The sequence below is a fragment of the Pipra filicauda genome, unplaced genomic scaffold (genome assembly GCF_003945595.2).
Source record: "Pipra filicauda isolate LSUMZ 115617 unplaced genomic scaffold, ASM394559v2 scaffold216_size1298047_pilon, whole genome shotgun sequence".
In the NCBI taxonomy this organism is placed as follows: domain Eukaryota; kingdom Metazoa; phylum Chordata; class Aves; order Passeriformes; family Pipridae; genus Pipra; species Pipra filicauda.
In genome coordinates, this window is record NW_024104328.1 from 614,073 (window position 1) to 626,295 (window position 12,223).

At 43.5% G+C, this 12,223-nt stretch overlaps 1 protein-coding gene across 5 annotated transcripts in view; it reads right to left on the reverse strand.

The window, feature by feature from the left end:
• CDC42SE2 (CDC42 small effector 2) overlaps positions 1–11,303 on the reverse strand; it is an 83,172-nt gene extending 71,869 nt beyond the window's left edge. For 2 of the 5 annotated variants that reach the window (XM_027714428.2, XM_027714423.2), the window contains exons 1-2: positions 10,979–11,303; positions 9,824–9,881 (exon numbers count right to left, since the gene is read on the reverse strand). The gene's annotated coding sequence lies outside the window, so the exon portion shown is untranslated. Of the gene's footprint in view, positions 1–9,823; positions 9,882–9,998; positions 10,018–10,601; positions 10,679–10,978 lie in introns of those variants that run through there. The other 3 variants (XM_027714429.2, XM_027714424.2, XM_027714425.2) reach the window with 2 other exon arrangements.
• Positions 11,304–12,223: the final 920 nt, after the last annotated feature.

Here is a 12,223-nt window from a genome sequence, read left to right on the forward strand (position 1 = left end):
ATAAGAAAAACTATTTTCTAAGCTAAAGAGACCATAAGTTTAAGGTACATGAACAACTAGTTAAGTAGCCTGCGAACATTCAGTCTTTTCCATTGAAAGAAAAAAAAGCAGTGAACTCTAGTAGTTTCACTGGTTTATCCATAAGAAAATGATAACCTAAATTTTATATTGGGTTTTACAGTCTTCATTATAACATCTAACCTTTTCATCCTTTTGCAAGCTATTAAAAACAGAAAGGGAAAAACACCAAGGACTAGTCTTGCACCTGCTAAGTAATGTTCACCCCCAGAGACATAAATAGTATATACACAGAGATTTACAACCATCCTCCTATTCGAGCCAATGGCAAAGTCACATACATACAGAAAATTAGAGTTAGTCAGTAAAGCACATTTTATTATTTCATTATGAAGCTTATAACTGTTCACATTCATTATGGCTCTATTAAATGAATTGGTGTACCAGAGTCAGGAAATGTCAGTGAGTTCAGAGCTGTGCATATTTGGCACCAAAAGAGCCATAAGGCACATAACATTAAAGGTAAGTTGAGAAACAAAAAAAATCATAAAAGTTCATTTTACTTTCTCCTATTCCTATCAGAGGGACATAAATCTGAAAATTAGAGTCCTTTACAGAACAAATTAGAGACAGAATTTACAGTTAGATATGTATTTAGGAGGAAGAAACTCTATTCACCAACTTAGCCTAGGAGAGGACTTGGGAGAGCAGCCTGCTTCAACTTATCTCTGAACACCTTTTCCCCACCTCAAACATTTTTTCCAAGAGATCCTTAGAAGAAAGCAAGACTAAGACATTTCAATCCTTTATAATGTTCTCATTTACCTCAGTTGGCATCCAGAAATCTCCCTGAGGACAAAAAAAGTGAAAAAATAAAATAATTCTTTTGGAAACCAGTAGGTGTCAGACACCTAGAAGACTGACCTCCAAGTCATGTTTATCTGTGCTGGTATCTGGCTTTCCTATTTCTTCTCTATTCCAGTGAAACTCCTTGGCTCATCAGTGACACACATGTCTACTTGGAAGATGAATGGACAATGCTGCATGAATACACTAAGGAGAAGACTGAAAGATACCTTGGTCAGAGGCTGGAAGCACAGAAATTCAGCTACATAAGGAGTGAAATGTTTTAATATTTCACTCTAATTAGACCAACTAAATTTTTAGTATGGAGACACTCAGTATGCATGACAGTGTTTGAAAGGCTAAGCCTTCCTAAAATGAAGGGAAAAGTATCTGTGCCCTAGTGCTTCTTTCTCAGATTATTACCATAAAGGCTTTCGATTTTTTTGTAAGGAAACAGTTGAAGGAGTCTAAGACTATCAGGAGTTTTGGTGGGAGGAAGGTGCATTTAGCATATTTTTCAGAAGCAGTTACTGTGTTTTCACAGCTGCCAATACAGACTTTGATAACCTGCCATGGCAGGTTCACTGATGTATCAGGCAAAGGATGTAATTTACTTAAATTTTCCTTCAAATTCTAGTATGAATAATCCCTTAACTGTCTCTTTTATGTCACCCAAGTGGCAATCAACCTGTGTGCTACTACAAATGCTGCACACAACAGAAATAGAAGTCCGAGGGAATCAATGGAACAAAAAAAATCGCACCCAAACCACTGTTTGAAGTCCTACTGACCCTCAAGTTTTGTCTTTTAAAGAACTGGGAAGAGCGATAGTCTGTCAGCGGACGTTAAACGTCTCTCTCCTCCTCAAGCAAGTCACTAGATATACAAATGACTCCCCTGCCTACAGTGTTCAGCCTTCACAAAAACAACCTTGAAAAAACACAAGTTGTTTTCTTAAGGCAAAGACTGTCAAAGTCATCACTTCCCACACTGGCGCTCTCGAAAGGAGGCCTGGCATTTTGAAGGAAGAACACCACGGCAATAAGCGTTATTACTATGACAGATTGTGTACAACAAGCGAATAGCATCGTAAAAACAAAATACTCCAAGTAATGCGAGTGCACACACAGATGGCTCAGATCTACAGACGAGCGTGTAAGTTCAGGACAGTCTGACGGTTCATGTCACGCCAGGCTAATGACTCTGTTCTGCTGGTGGCACAGCCAGCTCTCATGAGCCTCCTCTGAGTCATCTGAACTCCCGTGCAGCAAGAGCATTTTAACTCCACATCCTTCTTGGTGGTTTTGTTTTAGGTTTACCTATGCAACGACAGCGTGAAGAAGCCCACCCCCTCAGGCCATCTAACACAGAAGTCATGACTTGACATTTTGAACCCATATCAATGCCTCTGTAATTCTCAATGCCAGTGGGTCAGTGTTTTTAAACTAGTAAGTTACTGCAACTCATCAAAATTTCATAGATTCACAAAACATCCTGAGTTGGAAGGGACCCCCAGGAACATCACAGTCCAACCCTTAGCCCTGCACCAGACAACCCCACAATCACACCATGTGCCTGCGAGTATCATCCAAATATTTCTTGAACTCTGTCAGGTTTGACTACTGCTCTGGGGAACCTGCTCAGTGCCCAACCACCCTCTGGGGGAAGAACCTTTTTCTAATATCCAGCCTAAACCTCCCCTGACACAACTTCAGGCCATTCCCTTCAGTCCTGTCAGTGGTCACCACAGAGCAGAGATCAGTGCCTGCCCCTCCTCTTCTCCTCACAAGGAAGTTGTAACTGCAATGAGGTCTCTCCTCAGTCACCTCTCCTCCAGGCTGAACAAACCAAATCTCAGCTGCTCCTCATACAGCTTCCACTCTACATCCTTCACCACCTTCATAGCTCTCCTACTTAGAGGTTTCAGACAATCAATACAGTAATGGAAAAAACAAATCACTCTTCATCCAAGCCTCCAATATATTTATATCTCCAGTTTACTTAGACTACAGTAGTAAAGAGACAAAAGTCAGATTTAACTTCACTCCTATCCACTCTTCCTATAAATTCATAGGCATTTATAAGTTTCTCTGTCATCAGCACTGACTGAATAAGGGCAATTAAGAACCAGTTTCAGCACTGCAGAACACAAAACAGTTCCTCTTTGAAAAAAAGAAACAAACTAGTATTGATGACACTTCAGAACTAATTCTGTGACTGAGGCAACAATTGCATGTACAAAAGCATCCAGATAGGCTTACCCAAAAATCAAGAACCTTAAACATTCACAGTAAGTTGGCAGAAATCACAAGGACGTGCTATCAGTAGTAAGTGTCCTTGCTAGGTAGCTCTAGTTGGAAAACAGTGACTTAAGCCTGTCCATAAGTTCTCAGAGAGGGAACAAAGAACTTCTGAAATTTCTTTGCTATATTTCAAGATTATCATGTGCCATTTTCCGAACAGAAAGACGATTCAATAATTACCCACATATCTGATTATTTCAGTGGATTTGTTTCAGAATCGCAAAAAAAAAAGAAAAAACCCAACAATTAAAAAAAGGACGATGGGGAGTTTTAAGCCCATTATATTACTTTGTTTTTAATTAAGCAAAGAACATATCTACGTCAAAGAACAAGCAGTGCTAGTGCCACTGAGCATATGTAATATTAACAGATTCTGTTAAATGCAGATTCCAACTTTAGCCTTCCTCCCACATGTGTACACACACATTACCATGGTGATGTGCAAAATTTGCTGCCTGGGATTTTGGAACAGTATGGCATTTGAAATGCCCTCAGCATCTTTGAATAGATGCAAACACAAAATAAGTTACAATTAAAGAGACAGCGAGTCACAAACAGTTTTGATAAAGTTGTCTGTACAGAAGAACACTGACAAAAACATCTTATTATGACCTCAACCAGGAGAAATAAAGCAACAAAGCTTTCACATCATGCTTTCTGTGCTTGAAAGATAGGGAATGAAGTTTAATAATTTGAAAAAAGAAATAGCATATATACAGTATAAAAAGCATAATCTAGAATCATTCATTATCTCAGTCAATATTTGAGTAGCTCTCTATAGAAGTGTCACTTTCAGAACAATGTATTTTTTTCAAAGGAATTCTTAATTTATATACTATATGCTATTTAACTAAAAGGTACACTTGGACTTTGGACTATAACAGACCTGAGCCTATTGTTTCTCCCAAATGGGTTTGCCCTTGCTGCAGTTTCCTTTAATTTATCACAGTTTTCAACTGAAATATATAATAATAATTAAAAAAATCTCAAGAAATAAGGATCATCTTACTGTGAATATGTACATATCCTGACAACATAGAGGGCAAAGGACTGGGAGCAAAGATGACAATTGTTGATTCTTTGTGTCCCAACTAAACAGTAAATACATTAACAAAATGTATGGAGTGACCATTCCCTGCTCCCTCCTCTCTCCGCTTAAAAATTAGAGGTTACTTAAAACACGTATTTTTAAACTTCTCTTCCAGTCCATTGTACATTGACTTCTTGGACAGATCAACACCAAACAGAATGGGTAAACTCCTGCTTCTGAAACACTTACACATATTTTTGGCTGGAGGAAACAGCTTCTATTGTATCTCAAGATCTGTTTACACAGTTCAAATAAACAGAATTACTCTTAACTTAAAACAATCTTCTTACATCAATTTCAATTTTTTTAATTATATCAAGGCAGAACAAACCTTATAAAACTCAGCTTATTAGAAAAGAACTTTAGTGCAAAAAGTCAGGGCAAGATACCGTTGACTTGAAGAGTTAAAAGGGGAAATAGGTAGTTGAGCTCAAGTGAGAAATAGTTCTCGGGAAGCTTTAAAGGAGTAGGTGGAATTGCTTTGGCAACTGGTGTTTGATGCTAATAGCTGCATCACGTGGGGCCAATTAAAAGAGTCAGCACGAGAATTAGTGAAAATGAGCTGTAAGATAAAAGCAACCAACAAATGTAACAAGGCACTTTCTGCATATAATATTTCAGTATTTAGTAATATAACGGTTTTGACAAGGAAGCCAGATGCAATTTAGAGGAGTCCTATTTTTACACAAGACTTAAACAGTTGGCCTCCAAATTCAGTGGGTGAGTACAAGAAAGATGATAGAAAGTCCCCTTCCAAAAAGGAAGGGTATATCAAGCCCATACATGATAGGCCAGTACTTTGGGATAGAAAAGGCACTAAATTAAAGTAAAAAATTACAAACCTCATTGAAAAGGTAGACACACATTTTTTCTATGAGGACAATTGGGATTTTGACTGCGAAGGCTTTGATGACAAAACACTTTCTATTTCATGGAAAGAAAGTTTTCTTAAGGAAACATTTCTGAACTCTGTGTAGCAACTGATAAAGTTCAAGGCACGTACAGTGAGAAAAAAAACAGGTTGAGCTGTACAGCAATTTGTAAAAAAGCATAAGATACCAAAACATCCAGGAAACAATGATAAAGTCTGTAATCAGCTACTTGGTTGATGCACTGTTTTGTCCTTGTACTGTTTATACATTGATAAAACAAACCGTTCTCTGTTTTAGCTTTAATGGCCAGAGATACTTACAGTATTTTACCCCTGCTTGCCTAAAGTGCAACTCTAAGTAATGTAACTGTTAAGCTGTCAAAAATTGTTGGATCGCAGTGGTCATCACCATGTGTGATATTCTCCCAGCCCTTACAAGCCCCTTATTGTTTAGCTCAAACTTCCTCCTTTACTATGAAGATGAATCGCAATTTCTTTTCCAGCACCTCTCCCCCAGCACAGAGGTATTGGTTTATATAGTGCAGACAAACCTCACCCTGGGCCACGACGCTTCTGTTACAATTTACAAATGGTGGGGAAAGGATTCAAATTCTGTTCAGTGAAAGACTGAGTTCACAGTTTTCTAATTACCACAGTACCAGATCAGGTGCTCGGGCAACTGCAACCCAACAGAACTTTGACATTACTAGATGTTGGCCTATAAAGTGATCCCTACTTTCAACACCAGCCAGATAAGTAAGCCATCCACTGAACACAACCCACAGAGACCCGTTTCAGTAGTTTGTTGAATATAGCTTAGCCATAACTTTGAAGCAAGCTGAACAGCAGCTCCTAGCTCTTCAGGCAGTGCAATTGTAAGCAGCTTGCTTTCTCCCATGCACCACTCCTGCACATGCAGAGAGAAGGTATGAGTTCTCCCTCTGACATCTCACAAGAAATACTGCCAATTTGACTGGACAAAAAGCTAACTAAACCAGAAGAGAAAGTTAATACAATTCAGTCATGTTTCCAGAAGAAGCCTGCAAAACCTGCTGACGATCACACTGACACCTCACATCTTCCCCCTTACACCTCCTTTCCAAGCCCTTCTGTTAATGAGACGCTGACAAGAAATATGTAAGACTGCTTTGAAGTAGGTCTGCACTCCCTTAACTGTGCCTTGTATATGAGCAAGAGAGCTCCTCTTCCTCTTGGATGTTTAGGTGGTCAACAGAAACTACTGACCCTCTTAGAACAATAGCTACCCTTGGACTGGGAGTTTCGTCTCACACATCCACTTACAATCACCCAGAAAACACTGAACTTGAAAGAGACCAAAGGAGTGCTCAGGCACAGTTACCCATCTGTGTAACTCACTGAACACAGACTCCCTTGTAGGAGTTCATTATCACTCACCAGCCTAACTTTCCTACATTAGTTTGTTACTAACAGTCAGCTTTCTTGCTGCTGAACTTCCTCTTCAATCTGCCCTTTATGTGAAGCCCTCACTTCAACATGTTCAGTGCAGCTGTTTGATTGCTCCCCTACCCTCTTCCATTTGCTTCAGGTTGCTCCTTCCTTGAATTTGTCATTATTTCTTAACACCATTGCTAGTCACACAATAAAACAAGAGATACTAATCATGTAAGACAGACTTGTTTCATCAAAATTACATTAAACCTTCAAGTGACTGTGAATAATCACAAGCCTCTCTTCAGATCTACTGAAGTTTTTTAAAGGAAAAGAAATCCAATCCACCTCTCTCAGGATCAGCATCTTTCAGAGCAGCATTTCTCCTCCTCCTCTCCCCTTTATTTTCCTCCCAGGCTTGGCTACAGGAAGGAACACCATGTCCATCCTTTTCTAATGAATCTCCGTCTAGTTTATTCAAAAATCTGTTCTTTAAAAAAAAAATAAATTCATTTATTTGTGCAGTCATTGTGTACACTTTGCTTCAGTACTTTTTAATGCAAAAGTAATACAGCAAGACAGCTACGATATTAAAAAAAAATTCCTTCATGTTAACCCTGTTAAATATACTTTAAAAATTGGTAAAATTGCATTGGAAGACAGGCATTTATACGTTTCAGCCATGTTTGTGGGGTAAACAGCAGCCATTTCTCTATACCTTCAACATATACAAGAAAGCATTTCTCTCACTTTTGAAGCATCAAAACAGTGACTAACACTTTCACAACACCCTAAGTTCTTTTCAAACTCTTTATCCCCTTTAAAGGTCAATATCGAAACCAGGAGACACAAGAAGACTGATGTTAAACAGATAGGGCAGTTACCAGCAAACATGCTTTGATGAATGTGACACAGAGAGGTACAACAAGGCCCTAGGAAGGGCCACACTAGTCTTCATCCATTTTCTCTATCTATGCACACAGAGGTGTAGAACGGGAAACAGACACCCAGAGGTATGGCAGGGACCAAAGATAACGGGGCCATTCAGACCTATGTTTACGCAAGGCAACACTCTATAACATCAGCTAGAACCCTATCTATAAAAACATGTGTTGCAGTAATTAGCTATATGATAAACTGCTACTTAAGTACCTGGGCTCAGCCTGTCAAGCCTAATCAAGAGCTGCAACTGAGTTACCGAGAACTAATTCGAAGAGTCAAAGTATCACTCAAAAAAAATAGTAAAAATTAGTTACATTTGAATTTTATCCAAATGACAAGGATCGTGTGGGTTTCTGCCCAGAGCTAACAGGAAGCATGACAGAGTTTGCAAAACAGACTGGCATGAGATTTTTTTTTTAGCAATATGGTATGCTAAGTTTACACCTAATTTGTCACTTCACATCAAGCTAAGTTCACTGAAAATGAAAGTAACAACAACCACCCAAAAAAAAAAAAATCAGCAAGAGAGTTATTTCCAAGGAGTACTTCAACACTGGGGGCTTTTTTTACATTATTAACTAATTTAATTTCACGTTATGCTTCATGCCTAAAGGTTGGTCTATAAATCACATTAAGCAAAGCAAATATCTCAGTGATATTCCTAATAGTTTGAAAAAAATTCTACAGAAAAAAAGTATTTTTCTAACAGTGCACTATAATTCTAGCAAGAAGAAACTAAAGAGGTAAAAGAAGAAACTCCTTCACATCCCACCTCTGGGAGTCAGAAGGTCTGGCACAAATATCTTAGGGGTTTGTGCAAGCTTGCTCTAAAAATCTTGGTCAAGTTAACAGGTGTTACACAGACTCCTCCCCAGTGGATAATCAACTACAGCAACAACTCCTGAATAGCATTATTTCACCACCACAAACCATTACTCCCAGAAACCCAGGACAGTGTCATTTACACTTCTTGTTGGGGAAAGATATGAAATGAGACATTTAATACTTCTTGTTTACTGCAATGCCTCCATACCACATGATCACCACTCTAGGGTTAATGTTTTATCACTGCAATGAAAGCTCTGATATTTAGGCAAAAAAAGGCATGGTAAAATATTTAGAAAGACACTCAATTTCTCATCTCCCTTTCCCGTTTCTAAATCAACTCAATTTGGTTTTTGGACAGCAGAAACTATGATAGGACGTTCAAAACACTTATAACTGTCTTTTCCCTATCCTGACCAGCCAACATGCCCACACGGCTTCCCACAGACTGCATGTCAAGCCACCGTGGAACTTCCAACACCCTTGTAAGGTCAGAATTACCAGCAAATTTACAACAAATTTATTTCATCTGGTTATATGACAGCATAAATAAATCAACAATTACTTTTTCAGCAAAACAGCCTTTAAGTCAAAAGATATCGCACGACAGAGCTGTAATGTTTCTGGACAAGCTACGCACAACAACAGTTTCAGAGTTCTTCGTTCCTCCAGTGCAGAAATGCCATATAATATTTTCTGGACTGCATGATGTAATTTCTAAGCTATACAACTTCGACCTAGATATACAGAAACTATATCCAGGTTCTAGTTTATCACCCAAGCTAATAGGAGAAACCAGATTTAACAGAGCAGTGATGCATCTATTGACACACAATTCAGTTTATGTACATACTAAATTTATACAGTGAATTAACTCTTGGCTTATTTGAGCTCCTACTTATTTCATTAGTGGCTGTAATCGTTTGCTTGATCACTTTCTGCAGTTTCATCTACAACAGCCCCATTTGCCTTCCAAAAAAACATTATTATAGTAGAAATCTAGTATTTTATTACATCTTTCAAAAACCTATCTATGTTTCAAAATCGTAAAAAACAACTCTCAGAAATGTATCTGTACCTTCAATGAGCTACTATTACCTAAACAAAATAATTGACTAAATATTGCTTATGAGTGAGGAAAAAGTAGTATCTAACCTCAATTACTTCAGTCAAATACAGGGAAACGTACTAGTATTACGCTTACAGGTGTTCCCTTAAAAGGTGACTGTCAGCCCTTGAGGATTAAATAAGACCAATCACCAAAACAATACCTAATGAAAGAGTTTAAGACAACTCAAGCTTAAGGCAACCTCTTCCCCAGGTTTTATAGACTTTCTTTACTTTTCTATTTTTGACCGATTATCACAGTCCAGGAGGGACATATGCTCGTAATGGGCATGGGAAAAGCCTGCTTAGGGTTTCACTTAAATTACTTCTCCAGTTTTTGTCTCACAAACATGAAATCGTTACTCCTTTCATTCATGAATTCAAGTTCAGGAACAAAATCAGGAGACTTACAGTTTAATGCATATCCAGCTTCAGAGTTCAAAGTCACAGAGCCTCACGTTCTCGTGGCCTAGGAGAGAAAGGGTATAATTCCGGTAAGAGCACACGGCCACATACACGGAGCAACTGCCTCAAAACCGCACGCTTACACCCAGAAGACAAGTCACCGCGTTAAATCCTAATTCACCTCTCTGGGCGCGCACGAAATTCATAGCTGTTGTGTCCCAGCGCTCCTCCTTCCCCTCCCGGGCGGCCTGGGAGCGCTCGGGCAGCGCCGCGGGGCTCGGGGACGGGGGTGCGAGAGAGGGAGGGGAGGAGGCGCCGCGGCATCCCCGCCACGGCACCACGCCCTGCGCCGGGCACAGCCCGAGCCCAACCCCGGCACAGCCCCGGCACAGCCCGGGCACAGCCCGAGCCCGGCCCCGGCACAGCCCGAGCCCGGCCCCGGCACAGCCCGAGCCCAACCCCGGCACAGCCCGAGCCCAACCCCGGCACAGCCCGAGCCCAACCCCGGCACAGCCCGAGCCCAGGCCGCGCTGCCCCGCCGCTCGTCCACCTGCCCACAGCAGCACCCCAGCAGCACCTGCCCTACCGCCGCACACTCAAACGAGGGAGCGGGGAAACACGACCATTAAAAAAAGCAAGCAAGCAAACAAACAAACAAATCCCTCACACCCCCCCCCCCCCCCCCCCCCAAAAAAAATCAAACCCCCGCACACACACACACACACAAAATCGCGAAAAAACAACCCCTCTTCATCTCTCTTTTTTTTTTTTTTTAATCGCCCACCAGAAAATGTGCTGCCGCTCGCTCCTCTCTTTGCCCGAGCGCCAGGAGCGATGACCGCTGAGCATCCCCCGCCGCGCCCGCGGCACTGCCCGAGCAGCGCGGCCGGAGCCTCCCCCGCAACGCCCCGCCCAGCACCGGCCCCCGCCGCCCCCGGGCACCCCGCTCGGCCCGCACTCGCCGCTTCCCGGCCGCGGGGTCGGCGCTCCGGGAAACACCGGGCTGTCCCAGGCGGCGGCGGCGGCAGCGCAACCCTCCCCTCCCCATCCCTCCGCTCGGCCCCCCGGGGAAAGGGAGCGGCCGCGGCGCAGCCCAGCCCGCCGGCAGGTACAGGGGAGGGCGGCGAGCGCGGGGTCCCCGCACCCTGCCCCGCCACTCACCGCTGCCCACGGCGGCGCCCGCTCCTTTGTCTGCCCGCCGCGCCCCCGCACCGCCGTGTCCCGCTGCCGGGCGCCCCGCGCCCCGTCCCCGCCGCGCCGGGGGCGGAGGAGGACGCAGCCGAGATCGGCGGAGGAGGAGAGGAGGCCGCTGCCGCCCGGCGGTCACATGCAGCGGGCGGGCGCGGCGCAGGCTCCCGGTGGCTCCCGGGGGGCCTGGCCGGCAGCGTCCGAGGCGAGCTCGGGGGCGAAGATGGCGACCTCGGCGGCGCGGGGAGGGAATCCCCAGCCCGGCCCGCTCCGCTCCGCGCTGCCGGCTGGGCTGGGCTGGGCTGGGCGCGCCGGGGAGGGGAGGGGACTGAGAGCGGCTGCCGCTGCCCGTCAGCGCTATCGCCGTGCCGCCCGCCCCGCTCCTCCCCCGCCGCCGCCGCGCCCTCAAACCACCGCCCGCCCCCATCCCGCCGCCCGTCCGAACTGTGCCGGCGCTGCCGGGGCGGGGAGGAGTAGCGGGTACCAGCTCACGAAAGCTGGTGTGGTTGTGGCCGGACCTCCGGCTCTCTGGCTTCTGACCTCCCTCTGTTGACAGCAGCAAACGCGCTCTGACCGTCAGTGAAATTTCCCCGTGCTACATCCCCGTGTGTCTCCCCCGGCAGTCGCTTCAGTCGGTGACAGAGAGGTGATGGCTCATCGTGGGTGCTCCACACCTGTGACTGGTTTACTGGTTCAAAATAGGTGCCACTGCGACTCTTGAAGAGAGCTGTCACCACTCTATTCCACCAGCTCATGTATTGTCTTTTAAAAATAAAAAGGAGGACGAAAATGCTAAAGCTGGCAACCATCACCCAAATATGAACTATGATGAATGCACAAGATTGGATATTCCTTGCTGGGTAGAGAAGTACAGCTCTACCCAGTGACCCGGTCAAGATGTGGCTCTCCACACAGAGACAGGTTGCCATCTCACCTGTGCACTACTTGTCCCAGTTTTGCACATCGTCTGTGGTTCAGTGGCATGAGTTAGAATGGAAAATGTGGCAGTGCTAATGAGTTGCCAGTAACCCGAATTTGGATATCACAGGGAAAGCAACTGGAGATACCAGCTGTGGAGTGGAAAATTTCCTGGTCTATACCTAAATCCACAAACTTGTATAAAATAGCATGAAAAGGATATCATACATATAAAAGATAATTAAAAACATTTTGATCTCTTTTTTCAGCCTGTATGCGTCACTGACATTTACACTTAAC